Genomic DNA, 17,945 nt, shown 5'->3' on the forward strand with positions numbered 1-17,945 from the left:
TGGATTTCCTTTCATTGTACCATTTGAGATTTCAGCTGAATCATCTCCTGAAATACTTTCCGCATATAGGGCAACTCATTGCAAAATAAACCCCTTCTCCACAAGTGCAACCTTCGTTGCTCCTTTTGAAGGAGGGCAGGGCCTTACCAAGGCAGATCTATACAAAACAGTAGGATTTTACACTATAAACTTTCTGCTACTTGCTTTTTAAGCCCTGGATACTGATGGATTACTGCCTTGTCGTGGCGAAGGGGCTTGCGTAATTCAATGAAGCTATGAGCTATGCCGTGCAGGGCCACCCAAGACGGACAGGTCATAGCAGAGAGATCTGACAAAACGTGATCCACTGGAGAAGGAAATGGCAACCCACTACAGTATCTTTGCCATGAAAACCCTATGGACAGTACCAAAAGGCAAAACGATATGACGCTGGAAGATGAGCCCCTCAGGTCGGAAGGCGTCCAATATGCTACTGGGGAAGAGCAGAGGGCTAGTACTAGTAGCGCCAGAAAGAATGAAGCGACTGGCCCAAAGCCGAAAGGACGCTCAGCTGTGGATGTGTCTGGTGGTGAAAGGAAAGTCCAATGCTGTAAAGATTTTTTCTCCATAGGAACCTGGAATGTAAGATCCATGAATCAAGGAAAGCTGGACGTGGTCAAACAAGAGATGACAAGACTGAACATTGACATCTTAGGTATCAGCGAACTAAAATGGACAGGAATGGGTGAATTTAATTCAGATGACCATCAGGTATACTACTGTGGGCAAGAATCCTTCAGAAGAAATGGAGTAGCCTTCATAGTCAATAAAAGAGTAGGAAAAGCAATACTGGGATAGAATCCTCAAAATGACAGAATGATCTCAGTTCGAATCCAAGGCAAACCATTCAATATCACAGTAGTCCAAGTCTATGCCCCAACCACCAGTGCTGAAGAGGATGAAATTGACCAGTTCTATGAAGCACTACAGCACCTTATAGAACTAACACCAAAAAATGATGTTCTTATCATCATGGGGGATTGGAATGCTAAAGTAGGAAGCCAAAAGATAACTGGAATAACAGGCAAGTTTGGCCTTGGAGTGCAAAATGAAGCAGGGCACAGGCTGATAGAATTCTGTCAAGAGAATGCGATGGTCATAGCAAACACTCTTTTCCAACAACCCAAGAGACGGCTCTACACATGGACATCACCAGATGGTCAACACAGAAATCAGATTGACTATATGCTCTGCAGCCAAAGATGGAGAAGCTCTATACAGTCAGTAAAAACAAGACCAGGAGCTGACTGTGGCTCAGATCATGAGCTTCTCCTTGCAAAGTTTAGGCTTAAACTGAAGAAAGTAGGGAAAAGCACTAGGCCACTCAGGTATGAATTAAATCATATCCCTGTTGAATATACAGTAGAGGTGACAAATAGATTTAAGGAATTAGATCTGATAGACAGAGTGCCTGAAGAACTATGGACAGAGGTTCGCGACATTGTACAACAGGTAGCAACCAAAACCATCCCAAAGAAAAAGAAATGCAAGAAAGCAAAATGGCTGTCTGAGGAAGCTTTGCAAATAGCTGAGGAAAGGAGGGAAGCGAAAGGCAAGGGAGAAAAAGAAAGATACGCCCAATTGAATGCAGAATTCCAGAGAATAGCTAGAAGAGATAAGAATGCCTTCTTAAATGAACAGTGCAAAGAAATAGAAGAAAACAATAGAATAGGGAGGACCAGAGATCTTTTCAAGAAAATTGGAGAAATGAAGGGAACGTTTAATGCAAAAATGGGCATGATAAAGGACCAAAATGGCAGGGACCTAACAGAGGCAGAAGAGATTAAGAAGAGGTGGCAAAATTACACAGAAGAACTATACAAGAATGAGCTTAACGTCCCTGATAATCACAATGAGGTGGTCACTGACCTCGAGCCAGACATCCTAGAATGTGAAGTGAAGTGGGCCTTAGAAAAGCTGAGCAACAACAAAGCTAGTGGAAGTGACAGTATTCCAGCTGAGCTATTCAAAATCTTAAAAGACAATGCAGTAAAAGTGCTACACTCAATTTGCCAGCAAATTTGGAAAACTCAACAGTGGCCACAGGATTGGAAAAGATCAGTTTACATTCCAATTCCAAAGAAAGGCAGTGCCAAAGAATGTTCAAACTATCGCACCATTGCACTCATTTCTCATGCTAGTAAAGTCATGCTTAAAATTCTACAAGCTAGACTCCAGCAGTATGTGGATCGAGAACTACCAGAAGTACAGGCAGGATTTTGAAGAGGCAGAGGAACTAGAGATCAAATTGCCAACATACGCTGGATCATGGAGAAAGCTAGGGAGTTCCAGAAAAACATCTACTTCTGCTTCATTGACTATGCTAAAGCCTTTGATTGTGTGGATCACAACAAACTGTGGCAAGTTCTTAAAGAGATGGGAGTACCAGACCATCTTATTTGTCTCTTGAGAAACCTATATGCGGGTCAAGAAGCAACAGTGAGAACTGGACACGGAACCACTGATTGGTTCAAAATTGGGAAAGGAGTCCGGCAAGGCTGTATACTGTCGCCTTGCCTATTTAACTTATATGCAGAGCACATCATGACAAAGGCAGGGCTAGATGAATCAAAAGTTGGAATTAAGATTGCCGGAAGAAATATCAACAACCTAAGATACGCAGATGATACCACTCTAATGGCAGAAAGTGAAGAAGAACTAAAGAGCCTCTTGTTGCAGGTGAAGAAGGAGAGTGCAAAACTTGGGTTGAAACTTAACATTAAGAAAACCAAGATCATGGCATCTGGCCCTCTCAATTCCTGGCAAATAGATGGGGAAGAAATGGAGGTAGTGACAGATTTTATTTTCCTGGGCTCCAAGATCACTGCAGACGGGGACTGTAGCCAAGAAATTAAAAGACGCTTGCTCCTGGGGAGGAAAGCCATGGCAAATCTAGACAGCACATTAAAAAGCAGAGACATCACCCTGTCAACAAAAGTGCGTATAGTCAAGGCTATGGTCTTCCCAGTTGCAATGTATGGCAGTGAAAGTTGGACCATAAGAAAGGCTGAGCGCCAAAGAATTGAGGCCTTTGAACTGTGGTGCTGGAGAAGACTCCTGCGAGTCCCTTGGACTGCAAGGCGATCAAACCGGTCAGTCCTAGAGGAGATCAATCCTGACTGCTCTTTAGAAGGCCAGATTCTGAAGCTAAAACTCAAGTACTTTGGCCACCTAATGAGAAGGAAGGACTCACTGGAGAAGAGCCTAATGCTGGGAAAGATTGAGGGCAATAGAAGAAGGGGACGACAGAGAATGAGGTGGCTGGATGGAGTCACTGAAGCAGTAGGCGCGAGCTTAAATGGACTCCAGAAGATGGTAGAGGACAGGAAGGCCTGGAGGAATGTTGTCCATAGGGTCGCGATGGGTCGGACACGACTTCGCAGCTAACAACAACAACTGATGCTACCTCTATAGACCTTTGATAATGGTCTTGTCTGGTCTCAAAATCTTTTCCCACATTATTAGCTGGAAGCTGCTTTCTTTCTTTTCTTCCTGAAAGATGCTCACAGCATATAATGAAGTTCAAGTAACAGTAAATACCATGGAATGATGTCTGCAACTAAAGATTTAACCTGAAATAAATATTTGGCTCTTACTCAACAAATACTGTTTTTGATTTTAAAAAATAATTGTATAGAAATTTCCTATTTCAGGATTACTTGGAATATAAGAAATACTCCTTGAGAAACATATTGCTTGAAATATAGTTGTTGTGTAGTGGGTTCTGTAGAGTAGGAAGGATGCCAGGCCGATGAGTACAGCATAACAGCTCTTTAATAGTGGAAGTGACCGTACTGGGGAATAGGGGTTACCTGCACTCCTTATATAGGTATATAAGGAGTGTACCTGGCCAGTACCTGGCCAGGTACACAACCAACCAATCGGTTTGAACCTCTCTTTCCCACTGAAACTGATTCCCGCCAAAACAGTTACAGTTCAGTGCCTCCTGGTGGTGGCTGCTATGCAAGTGCTTAAGGTGTTTCATAAGCCTAATAGATAACAATAGTGTTTTAGTAAGAATCTATTATAATATGCTGCAATATTCATATTTTCAAATCTGACCCTTATAGTTTGCCAAGTTGTACCAAAATCCAATTCATTTTAATCTCTTTGAGATGCCAAGCAAGGAAGTATTAAATGTGCCATCTGCAATTGCAATTTGTATTCTACTTCTTGGTGTCAAAGTATTCTGCATGTTCCTTTTCCTGCTGTTTCAAATGTAGCAAAGCAAAAGCACTGAATTGTTGAAGTGAAATAGCAGAATAAAAGGACTCAAATTTGCAACAATATTAGGGGGGCAGGGAGAAAGGGTTCATGTGCATATGAATGTGCAATATTAGTAGATTCTGTAGATTCACTGTTATTTTTATGAGGGCTAAGTATATACAGCACTGTACAAGTAGATTCACAATTATTTTATATGGACTATTTTCCATGTATATAGTATTCATACATTATGATTTCTCTCTGCATAATTTATTACCATAAAAGTTGACAGCTATCATTTATTTTCCCTTTTTATAGTAATTTTATTAAACATTATAATCAGAAAGATAAAAATTAATACAAACTAAGAAAAATAAAAGAATAAAAATATATAATAGAAAGTGCAGAACATTAAGAATATAAAAGAAAAAGAAAAATAGAAAATAAAAATAAAAATATAGTAAAGAAAAATAAAAGAAATATATAAATTACTCTCCTATTCATCATAACAACTATCGTGTTCCTTCTCACAAAATTCTTCCAAACTTCAGCAAGTCTATTTTATAACAATATAAGAAAGTTACCCATGCTGTTCTTTTGGTTTGTTATTGGTATATCCCTTGTAATTATTAAGATATTAGCTAGTTTCATTTATATATTCAGTCTAACATCTTATTCCATATCATTCTTGTAACCAGTGCTTTTTTTGTAAAAGAAAAAGGTGCCGGAACTCACACATGTCATACAACCCGCCTTGCCTACCCTACAAGGTTCCATCCAAAAAAGGTGCTGGAACTCCGTTCTGAGCGTTCTATGAGAAAAAAAGCCCTGCTTGTAACCTATCATTTTAAAGTCTACTTTCAGATCAGTCTAGTCTGGTAAAATATATTCCCTCTTCTATAACATTTTTTAAAATACATGATAGACACTCTTAAAATTAACTTTTCAGGATTCACAAATATTCTTCAGTATGGCCAAAGTTAAAGTATTTTGCTCCTTTTGTATTAGTAAGTCAAATTTAAGTGTTCTTTTCCTTTAACTGCAAACTATTTTGTTTAGGTTGCCTCTAGGGTCCAATTTTCAAAGTTTGATTCTATCAGTTTTTTAAGAAATCCTATTTCAAATTAACCTGGACATTTAGTCCATTTGTAATTTTCCAAAATCAATGCTAATTAATCTTTTCTGTTTATTTTTTAAAAAAAATCCTTAAAACTGTATTTAAATTTTCTTTTGTGAAGGATTGAAGGAGACTCACCTACTGCTGTAAAACCTGTCATTCCAAAAGTTCCTATTAAATGAAAAGCAATTAAGAAGCAATTCTCAAAAATGATTAGAAAAGTACTACTGGGGAAGAAAGAGCAAACTGAAGTGTCTATGGAGATTCTCGGTCATTCAGGTCATAGTTGTCTCAGTTTGTTATCTTAAGTTGGTGATAGGAAACTGAAGCTGAATCTGCTGAGATTGCAAGCTGTAGATAGACCTGGTAAATGGACTGGCTCTTTGCGATTCCTCTCCTGAGAAGGAAAGAATTGGAAATCAGTAAAAAGTTTTCCAGATAGTTGCTTTTCACAAGGAGATCACAAGATAATGGTCTCCAGTGGATTGAGGAGATGGGAGAAAACCATCTTGGCCTTTAGGGACACAGAGTTCACATACCATTTATTTTCCAATAACACTTCAAGAAACCTTCTCCCAAGTTTCATATTTACCAATACTTCATAAAAAAGAATTTTCCAGGGTAACGTTAGTCATACAAGAACAATTTGTTACAGTTTTTACACACTTATTTAATCAACTATCATTAGCTATCAAACTACCAAATTTACATTCTGTAGCTGTTTATCTTTCCTAGATTGATTCTATCTATCTATCTATCTATCTATCTATCTATCTATCTATCTATCTATCTATCTATCTATCTATCTATCTATCTATCTATCTATCTAACAAATTAATTGCATATCTGAATGAAATTCAATGAGAAAATAAAATTGAAAAAAGTAAGGTTCTACATTTAGGCAAGAAAAACCAAAAACACATATATAGAATAGGTAGCACCTGGCTCAATAGTAGTAACTGTGAGAAGGATCTTGGAGTCCTAGTGGACAATCACTTAAATATGAGCTAATAGTGTATGGCGGTGGCAGCCCAAAAAAGCTAGCACAGTCCTAGGCTGCATTAACAGAGAGATAGAATCAAGATCACATGAGGTGTTAATATCACTTTATAATGCCTTGGTAAGACCATACTTGGAATACTGCATCCAGTTTTGGTCGCGACAATGTAAAAAAGATCTTGAGACACTAGAGAGAGTACAGAGAAGAGAAACAAAGATCATCAGAGGACATGAGGGTAAAACATGTGAAGAACAGTTGCTTGAATTGGATATCTCTAGTTTAATGAAAAAAAGGACATGATAGCAGTGTTCCAATATCTAAGGGGCTGCCACAAAGAAGAGGGAGTCAACCTACTTTCCAAAGCACTTGAAGACAGGACAAGAAGCAATAGATGGAAACTAATCAAGGAGAGAACTAATCTAGAACTGAAGAGAAATTTCCTGACTGTTAGAACAATTAATCAATGGAATGATTTGTCTCGCAAAGTTGTGGGTACTCCAACCCTGGAAGTTTTAAATAAGAGATTGAACAACCATTTGTCTGAAATGGTATAGGGTTTCCTGCCTGAGGAGGAGTTGAAATAGAAGGCCTCCAAGGTTCCTTCAACTTTGTCATTCTGTTGTTCTGTTATTCTCACCAAGCTTTTTGGAGAATGGGGTTAGATGATAGAATCAGACTGTTAAATAGCATAAATGGGAATACAAGTTATAATAATGCAATGTACTACTTGAGAGAATGATGGGAGCAATGGGAAAAGTTTTATGCTGAGGCATATACAATGTGTCTTTTTATTAGTACTGTAGATGTGGGGAAGATTCCAAGCAGAGGGCTTAGATAATCTGTTTTTATTTATTTTACAGCCAGCTTATATTATTTATATTATTGTGTATGTGTTATATATATAATTATTACTATGAAATTATTTCAATTGTACAAAGAGACAAAATAATGTAGTAATCTATTCCCTTAGCTTTTTTAACTCTTAATCTAGCCATTATGAAAGGAACATATTTCTAGAAAATACTTGTTCCTCTGTAGATTTTATCTTGAGTTTGATTTAAAACCTCTAAACATTTTTGTGAGTACATATATATTACAGGTGGAAGCAAAACTGATTGACAAATTGGATAGCTTGATGTCAGAAGGAAAAGGTGATGAAACTTACAGAGAGCTCTTCAACAGTATGTGAGTAATAAATGTATTTTTAAAATTCTTTGACTTAGTTTTTTTATCAAAGAATATTTGTCTGAATGAGTAAAGAAGTATAGCCCCCATGTATGCAGTATAATGTTTTTTACAGCAGTAATTATGGTATTTTTTAATTGTTAGAACTAGAATATACACTACTTATTAAGATCATAAATAATTACTAATATTTTAAAGTGAAATGTTTATTTTCAAGACAGCATTTTTCAGAACATTTCTCAGTGGAATAAAGTTATTATCAGTTTTTATGCATTTTTTTAGTTACATTAAAAAAGTATTTGTCAATGCTGCAAACATTGACATGTTTTTGCACTGACAATGTAAGAGACAGCCTTTTGTTTAAACTGCTTCACTATGAATCTTGTAGGGAGGGAATTTTCTAACAGCTATTTTGAGAAGATAAGAAGGCCCCGTACAGAATGGGAGGATAGACCTCATATGTGAAACTAATTGGATAATGTGATTTATGATGTGTAGATAAGGGTGGGGATTGTGTGTGTGTTATGATGGGTTTGGGGGGAGGAGATTTCAGATTCTGGCATCCTTCCATGAGTGCCGATGTTTTGTTTCATTACTAAGACTTTTTAGATAAATAATTATGCCAGCAATTTGTTTGATTTGTCTCATTCATTGGAACCTTGACAATATTAGCATGCCAACGAAAAACAAATGCCATGTCAGAATCCATTTATATTTCATTTCTAACTGTCTCTTCTGTGCAAAACCCTAATCTCACCCTTCCCTGGATTCTGCCATTCCCAAGGAGAAGAGGGAACAAGCATGGGATTTTATTACTTTCACTTCGTTCCTTAATTTTAACCTTTGTGTATTCCCCTACCTGCTATCCATCACAATATAAACAATTACCAGGCATTCCCCTCTTATCTTGCAGACAGCTAAGAAAGGGGGTGGTAAGTGAGGAAGGAATACATCAGGAATCTGGATTGTTTCTCCGGATGAAATGTGAGGGGTGGGAATGATCCTGTTTGTCCCATGAGGGGCTTACCACCTGGAGCTTGGCTGATCCAGAACTGACCGAATGAACTGAGGGGTGGGGTTTGCTTGGGGACAGTTTAAAAATATTGATCTGTGAGGGAATTCTTCAGATCCTGTCTATTATACCCTCTGTCATCTATATTTTAGTAAAAGTTCCTGCTTGGATAATCTTGTCTCCAAGACTCTTTCTTAAGATGTGAATTAAAGTGGGTTCTGACATTAGACAGGATCTGCATTAAGAGTCACCCTGGAAGGAAGAACCTTACCGGGGGACTTTGCAAAAAATACAATGTCTAACAATGAGGCAAGGAAGGAGGGAATCCCCATGGAAAGGGAACTTTCCCCCTGACCGAAATCCCACTAACTATTGGAAGCTGAAGTGTATTATTCCTCCGGGGAAGAGGTGGTGGAGACACACGACCACAAACTGCGGTGGTCAATGGGGATTGGAAGGAAAAGGAAGTGGCAAAAGGCATCGAGGAAAGTGACCCTGAGGCGGGATGGCCACCAACCCAAATGGAAGCAAGAGATGAAGAGTTCCCTGCACGTCAGCGAAGAGGATGGGAGTTATGCACCACATGCAGACTGGATCCTAGACAAAGTTATTGACTCAATGAAAAAAACCCTTGGCTCACCTGAGTCCCGCAGCTGCACCAGCACCTGGAGCTGCAGCTGGAGAGACAGTGGGGGGGGGAAATCTGGAACTATAGCACCAGCGAAACCACAGGCTACGGCTAAGAAATCAACGGGTTGTTTCAAATGCAGGAGAGAGGGCCACCACAGCCCAGAATGGTGCTCAAAAGCCCCTCAGTGCAAATCAGACCCATCACGAGCCAGGAGATCAGGGAAGTCCCCAACCAAACCAAAAGAACCAGCCATGAGGGGGATAGAGGGTCTAGAGTCCCCAACCCCTGCCAAGGACTGGGAGGGGACTCCAGCCTACACCGCAGGGGTAGTGGACACCTCGGAGGACAGCTTGGAGGGTGAAACCCTGGTAAGTGGATCCATTCCACCCATCCTTAAGACAGTGACTATATTAGCTTCCTCCATGCCTGAAGCTGTCAAAGTAAAAGCCCTAATAGACTCTGGCTGCACCCGCTGCCTCATTAATCCACCACTAGTGGGGAATTTGGGCATTCCGGTGAGGAGACTAAAGCAACCAATCTCCTTTGGCCACTTAGATGGGTCCATAGCATGGGGGGTACCAGCTACCCTAGCCACCTTACCAGTTCACCTGTCCCTGGGGACCCATGAGGAAGACATAACATTTGTAGTGACCTCAGGCATGGAATGCCCAATGATTTTAGGGATGGAATGGTTAAAGAAATTGAACCCCTGGGTAAATTGGAGGACAGCAGAACTCAACTTCCCAGAGGGGGAGTATATGAACTTAAAACCTCAAAGCACCCCCCCAAACCTGAGGAGTGGAGACAGCATCAGTGGGAGAAGAGAAATACCGGAAGAATACCGGGACCTTGCTGAAGTTTTCAGTGAGGAACGGGTGGATGTGTTCCCCCCTCACTGACCCACAGACTGTGCTATAGAATTCAAACCTGGGGCAAAACTCCTGAAGCCCAGGCTGTAGTCCATTAGCCCTAAAGAGATGGCAGAGATGGAAAGATTCATAAATAAAAACTTAGAAAGGGGATTTATTGAGCCTGCCAAACCCAAAGTGGCCACTTCGGTCCTGTTCAGGGAGAAGGACGGCACTATGTGCTTTTGCGTGGGTTACTGGGCCCTAAACATAATTAGTGAAAGTAATCTGTATCCCCTACCACTAATGAAGGATATGCTATCCCATCTATCAAAAGGAAGGATTTTTTTTTACCAAACTAGACCTAAGAGAAGCATACTACTGCATTAGGATCAAGGAAAGGGATGAATGGAAGACTGCATCCAATTGTCCAATGGGTTGCTACCAGTTCAAAGTTCTGCCATTTGGACTGCAAGGGGCCCCCACAGTTTTTATGCAATTAATTAATGAAGTGCTAAGAGAGCACCTATATAAGGGGGTCCTGGTTTACTTAGATGACATCCTTATCTTCACTGAGACCAAAAAGGAGCATATTAATCTAGTAGATTAGTTCTGAAAAAATTGTGGGCTGCCCACCTATATGCAAAATTATCGAAATGTGAATTCCACCAGGAAAGAATAGACTACCTGGGGTATCACATATCTCCACAGGGAATTGAAATGGACCCCGAGAAAGTCAGGGCAGTATTAGAATGGGCATTATCCCGCACAAGGAAGCAATTGCAAAGTTTCCTGGGGTTTGCAAACTTCTACCGCCAATTCATTCTTTCGTTTGCTCAAATAGCCCTGACCCTCACGAACTTGTTAAAAATGAGGAGGGGGAAACTCAGTGAAACCCAGCCAGCCCCTGAAGTGGACAATGAAATGTCAAGTGGTATTTGAGAGGTTAAAGAGACTTTTTTCTGCCGAATCCATACTGAGACACCCAGATCCCGATAAAACCTTTGTAATACAGGCAGATGCGAGTGATGTGATGGTGGGAGCTGTATTATTACAGGAAAATGATGAGGGGGAATTGCAACCGTGTGCATATACGTCCAGGAAACTCACAGAGACTGAACAACGTTGGGCCGTGTGGGCAAAGGAGGCATACGCTGTGAGGTGGTCATTACTTACATGGCATCATTTCCTTGAGGGAAATAAAATCCCCTTCCAGGTCTGGACAGACCACAAAAATTTAGAAGCACTAAAAACACCCAGGAAACTCACTCCTAAGCAAGCCTGCTGGTCTCAACATTTTCACCGATTCCGTTTCACACTCACTTACCAGGGGGAAAGAATTTCCTGGTGGATGCATTATCTCGCATGCCCCAATATAACAGCACATGAGCCACTGACTCTAATCCACTTATGCTCGAACAACAACTGGCAGCACCAGTAACCACCAGGGCCCAAGCTAAAATAAAGCCACAGGTGGATAGCCAAACTGGAATCAAATTCGGAAAGTCTTTGGAAACTGATGACTGGTTCCAGAAAAATAGACATGTGTGCACAATCAAAGACGGACTACCCTGTGTGGGTGACTACCCCTGCCACCCAGGGGATCAATTTCATGCAGTTGTGCCATATACAAAATCAGCAGGACATTTTGTGTTTGTAAAAACTTTACATTTAAGTAAAAGACAATTTTGGTGGCCATCCATGAAAAAGAACATAGTGGCCAGCTGCCAAACGTGCGCAACAGCTAAGACCCTGCAGAGGAAGTCACCCGGACTGTTACAACCAGTGGCAAAACCCCTCAGCCCCCTGGAAAGAAAGCAATGGGAAATCTGTGAGGTCACAGATTTGTTTTCCAAACAAGTGCACTTTATCCTGTGCCAAAAGATTCCCACTTCAAAAGCCTTAATGAAACTATTCATGCAGCACATTTAGAGACTACATGGAGCACCCCAATGCATCATATCTGACAGGGGAGTACAATTTATGTCAAAGTTTTGGAAGGAATTTTTATCCCTCTTAGGAACTACTCAGGGACTGACATCTAGTCACCATCCTCAAGGGAACGGTCAATTGGAACACAGGAACTCAGTACTGGAGCAATATTTAAGATGCTTTATTAATTTCCACCAAACAAATTGGACGGATGTACTCCCTTTCACAGAAGTTGTTTACAATAACGCAGTCCACTCCAGCACAGGCTACAAATAGCTACCGGTCCAAGTTTTAACTCTAAGCCAGAACTAATCCCAAATGAACCAGAAATCCCATCACTGAAAGAATGGATTGCACAATTGCTAAACACCTGGCCAATCATTAGACAAAGCTAGACAAGCATACAAAGCACAGGGAGACAAAAAGAGAGTCGATCCCACACCATTCAGGGTAGGAGAGATGGTATATTTATCCACAAAATACCTAAAATCCCTACAGCCCAACATTTTGGCTGACAATTTGGATACATACATGCTAATTTTTTGGGATCTAAATGCCATCTATAAAACATTTTGTAAAAATTCTCCCTTAAGTTTTGTGCCTGTGTAAATTTAACATTCCTAACCCATATTTTCTCCCAAGTATCCATTATTATTGGTTCTTGAAAATTCTGGGCCCATTTTATCATACAATCCTTAACCAGTTCCGCTTCTGAGTCAATTTCTATCAATGTATTATATATCCTTCTTATATGCACTCGACTGTGATCTCTAATTTGCTTTACCAAATTCCCAACTGATATTGAAATGCCAATTTTCTGATCTTCTTTTCATCTGGCCTGTAACTGCCCATACTGAAACCAAGTTTGTACTATTTTTTCTTCTTTTAGAATATTGAAAGACTTCAATTGCCATTCATTCTTTTCCAATCTAAGAATTTCTTTATATGTTCTTTATATGCAGCGAGCCGGTCCTTTGCTCTTTCCAGAGCAGGTCCTTGAGCTGGACGGAAGCACATATCAGGCCAGATCTGGCCCGTGAGTCTTGTGTTTGACATGTCTGACTTAGATGAACCCCAATGTAGATTAGAGTTGCCCCTATGAAGAAGAAAGAGCTTAAGAAAAAGAAAACAAAACTAGCATCAGAAACTTACATCCAAGCAAATAGTGGTACAATTGGATATCAATTTTCTTGTTAAAAAAAGGATTAAATGTTCATCCTTTTTATTATTTGTATGTATTTAAAAAAAGGAAAATAAAAAGAAATGCACTCAACCCTCCTTTGGTTTCTGTACCAACATTAGAATAAATTCCTAATTGTTTAAACTGTAGTTTTTTGTACAATATGCTGTATGTGTGCTCTGAATGCTAAGAGGATTAGTGCTAAAGGCAAGGAATGGTATTTAGAAAGCAAACAATCTTCAGAAACAGGTTTAGAGAAATATATAATAAATCATATTATAATGAAACATGCAATAGAGGTTTTCCCTCATGATATGCATAGCAGAATGCTAAAAAAGCTGGAATATGCCATTCTCTGACCTGTCTAGATATTGGGTAGCTAAGGTTAGTGTTTGAGATTTTTGTTATGAATATTTACTTTAAGTATTATCTTTGAAAGGTTGCTGGATGAATGCCACTGCCTTGAATAAATTTACTCACTCATTCACCATCTTCCTTCCTTCCTTCCTTCCTTCCTCCCTCCCTCCCTCCCTCTCTCTCTCTCTCTCCCTCCCTCTCTCTCTCTCTCTCTCTCCTTCCCCCCTTATAATCTCTTTGAGTAATTTTTAATATTTTGTCATAGAGAAATTTTGAGACCTGAAAATGTTTTTATGGTGGTTTCCTAATTCCTGATCATTTCCACAAAAATATAGTGCCTTATATCCATTTTTCATGGCCCATATGTATTTTCTGAAGTTCCCCAGGCATATTTATAAAGACTAGAGCAGGGGTCCCCAACCCCTGGTCCATGGACTGGCACCGGTCCACAGCATGCCAGAAACTGGTCCATGCATACAGGTGGAGCCCCACCTACAGATGCAGGCAACAGGCAAAACCATGCTCCCCAGTCCACAAAAATACCTTTCTCCATGGAACTGGTTCCTGGTGCCCAAAAGGTTGGGTACCTCTGGACTAGAGGATATATTTCCTAGGATTTATTCCTAATATTAATATTTCCATGATTTTTCTTAATCTATAGGCCTTCAAATATTTTAGGCTAAATCAGGTGCAAACAAACAGTACCCAAGAGCAATAGTGTTCACATAGATTCCTCTTGGCTTTCTTTCCCCTAGTTTTTTTAAAATAATCTTTAAAGAAAAGAAGGCATAATGGAAAACAAGCCATAAGATCTAGAGTCTTGGTGGTACAGTGGTTAGAATGCAGTATTGCAGGCTAACTCTGCCCACTGCCAGGAGTTTGATCCTGACTAGCTCAAGGTTGACTCAGCCTTCCATCCTTCCAAAGTCAGTAAAATGAGGACCCAAATTGCCTGGGGCAATATGCTGACATATTGGGTAGAGAGTGTTGTAAAGCACTATGAAGCAGTATATAAATCTAAATGCTATTGCTATTGAAGTTAATCTCAGGCATTTTTAAAAAAAAATAAAGATAATGGATGATTACAGTGTCAAGTTGCTAAGATAAAGGAGAAAAAGATAATTAGGGTTTGTAAAAAGGACCGAGACCAGAGGATGATGTACATAGTATTATGAAAAGAACAGATTTAAAGCTTTCTTTTGTGTTTATGCTATGCTTCATAATAATCTCATGGGAGCACTTACTACATAATCTCAATAGTCTAAATGTACTCCTGCACCTGAAAAATTATTCAGTAGCTTAAAAGTCAGAGAAATAGGAACCTGGAAAACAATTTGAGATATAAAATGTGAAGCAACTTCCAATAGTCCTACTTCATTCTTTAAACAAATCCTGGAATTCAGTCAACTGTGCAGTCTTTAATTCCTCTCTTCCAAGAAACAGGCCTACTGGTTTAGCTGCAGGAAGGGAAACAGTAAGTCTATGTTCAACACCTAAATATTTTCACTCCTTTATTTAGGGCATGGGTCCCCAACCCCTGGTCCATGGACCAGTACCGGGCTGTGTCATGCCAGCAACCAGTCCGCACAAACAAGCAAAGCCCCATCCATGGGATGCAGGCAGCATACAAAACCATGCACCCTCCGGTCCATGGAAAAACCTCTCTCCACAGAACCAGTCCCTGGTGCCCAAAAGGTTGGGGACCTCTGATTTAGGGTATAACTGTGAAATTCATTCATAGAAGCAGACTTGGGATGTTTACTAGATTAGAGTTAAACTACGTTACTGGCTGCTGACGCTTCAGGGGTTTAAATACAACAAAACCCAAGACATCTTTGGATCACCTGAAAGCTATTTAGCAGCTTCGGGATATCTGCTATCTAGAAAAAGCCTGTGAAAAGTAATTACTAAACTATGATATGCTTGACATATATATCTCTTGCCTCCTGGATGCTATTTTAGCAGCGCTGAAGAACTACATATGGGACTACATATGTAGAACTACATATAAGCATATGGAGATGCTTTGTTTTTTCCTTGGTTTTTTTCCCCCTTACTATACCCTGCAACTGAATCTGGAATTTTTGCCTGTTTTTACCATTATCACTACTTGAAAGGAACCTGATGGATAAATATAAGCCTTATAATAATTGGATTGAAAGTTGGATGATTTGTCTTTTATGTACCTTTATGTACCTTTTATGTAACTTGAGATGAGCAAAACAATGGACATTTCTCCCTGATCCAGTATACCAGGATTTCTTTTGCACAAAACATATACCTATTAGTACAGTATTTTAAAGCTTTTCCATACAATTTCTTCAAAAAGTGTAGCTGGTTGAGTGAATGACCCTGTTTCATGCTTAAAAACATTTGTTGTCTGATAACTTAAAAATTCAGGGTTCTATCTTGTAAAATGGAAAGCAATAATCAAGAAGATATATGCAGAATGTACTGTATATTAGCTAAACATGCATGCATATAGATTTGGGGATGAACATTTGGGGAAAGCGTATTCTGATATCTATTATTTAATTATTGAATAAATGTGTGGGTATTGGTTATGGCTCTACCAACTTTGTATTTATTCTTTGTTCTGGAGAATGGGGAAATAGGGTAATTGGGATAATGTATACCACCAAGAACCTGTCAATTATTTAATGGTTAAATAAATGAAATTAATATGCATAAATAATACCAGGGAAGTATATTTTTAAAAAAATCCCAGGAAAAGGCTTTTCCTGTGGCAGTTATAATGCAGTAAATTGAGTGGGTGCAGAACTACTGTTGGTTGAAATATGGGGAGGGGGGAATCTTACATTGAGATTTGAAATCTCATCGAACAGGAGCAGTGAGATGGGAAATGCTGTCTTCTAGGTAATAAAACGTTAATTTTTTCCCCCTTGATGTCAAAATGCAGGTTTAATGAAGTACAGTAGATTGGTATATAATAAAATCCTGGCTCTTTAGAGTGTGATCTCTCCCTCTCTTTCTCTGTAGATGATAGATAGATAGATAGATAGATAGATAGATAGATAGATAGATAGATAGATAGATAGATAGATAGATAAGATTTTTTTCTGTATGTGTGAGTCTGTATATGCATACTTGCCTGCAAACACACATATAGGCATACACGTATGTATAAACATATTTCTGTGTATGTTTAATTGAAGTTGGCTAACCTTAAAAAATCAATTTGCCTTGTCAATGCTTCCTGGAGTAGAATTCCACTATTTGGTCCTTATCCCAGGTAAGACAATATTTGCAGTTGTGTTTTGTATAAAATAACAGATATTAAAATGAACAGATATTGCATTTTAGGTACCTTTGAGTATAAATTGGTTGTTATGGAGACTGGTAAAATAAATGCTGATATTTTGCTCTGGGTTCATTCCTTCTAGCCTGCTGAAGAAAATTGAACGTGAAACATGGAGAGAAAGTGGTGTTTCATTAATTGCCACTGTAACCCGTCTTATGGAGAGACTGCTGGACTACAGGTGAGCAATAGATGCATGCTTTACAGCAAGAAATATTGTGTTGTCTGCATTTTTCTAAAATGAATCGCTTTGGGAAGAATATAAAAATGCACATATCAATCAAGTTGTCAGGTTTTGCATATTAAGAAAAGTAGATTTTGTACATTACAAAATGTAATCATATAAGTCTTGATGAATTTATGTTTCAATAGTGCCCCACATCTTCGACTCCTTATCTGTTGAAACCTTACATATCACATGTATAGCAGAATCAGAATGACATGCAATCTTTCTGTGTTCAGGAAGTTCTTCCCTTCCCTCCAATTTTGGAGTGGCATATTCAGGAAATATTTATGGAAACTAATTATTCCTAATGTATAACCAGTTGTAATCAGAAGTCATATAGTAATGTAAATCTGTTAGATGAGTTTGATACCAGTTGCATTTCAAGAAAAGCTAGACTTCCTTTTAGTACCATTAAAATCAGTGGTACTTGATTTGGGGTATCATGAAAGGGCAGAAAATTAGTGAGTTAATGTATTATTATTATTATTATATTTTAGTGTTAGGAGAAGAATGCCCGTGCAATTTTCTGTCTATGATGAGAAAATAAGTTGATTGGCATTAGATACAGTGCATATTAACATGAAATTGGCAGGGACTGGGAATGAGGTGATATTTGCTCTTCTATCTTAGACAAGAAAAAGGTTTTCCCCTATCCTTGATCATCCTATGTCAAGAATGAATTCAATGTCAGATAGCTCCTTTATCACATAAAGAAAGTATTCAGTGTTATCTTTATTTTTGCTGTATGAAGTTCTACAACTGGCAGAAATCTAGAAAATGAATCATCTTAGACTCTTCACATGTCTGATGCTCTCCAGTTGCAGTTAACTATGCTTTCTAAAATGAGTAACAGGATTGTACCACATATATGAAGGACACCATGTAAGAAGATT

At 39.0% G+C, this 17,945-nt stretch overlaps 1 long non-coding RNA gene across 1 annotated transcript in view; it reads left to right on the top strand.

Moving 5' to 3' along the window:
* The first annotated feature begins 7,467 nt into the window (after positions 1-7,467).
* The window catches only part of LOC308670003, a 67,326-nt gene continuing 56,848 nt past the window's right edge, over positions 7,468-17,945 (top strand). Inside the window, exons 1-2 of the long non-coding RNA XR_014026904.1 lie at positions 7,468-7,547; positions 16,912-17,007. This is a non-coding gene — a long non-coding RNA (uncharacterized lncRNA). The remainder of the gene's footprint in view (positions 7,548-16,911; positions 17,008-17,945) is intronic.

Source organism: Vipera berus (assembly GCF_964194415.1).
Source record: "Vipera berus genome assembly, chromosome: 6".
In the NCBI taxonomy this organism is placed as follows: domain Eukaryota; kingdom Metazoa; phylum Chordata; class Lepidosauria; order Squamata; family Viperidae; genus Vipera; species Vipera berus.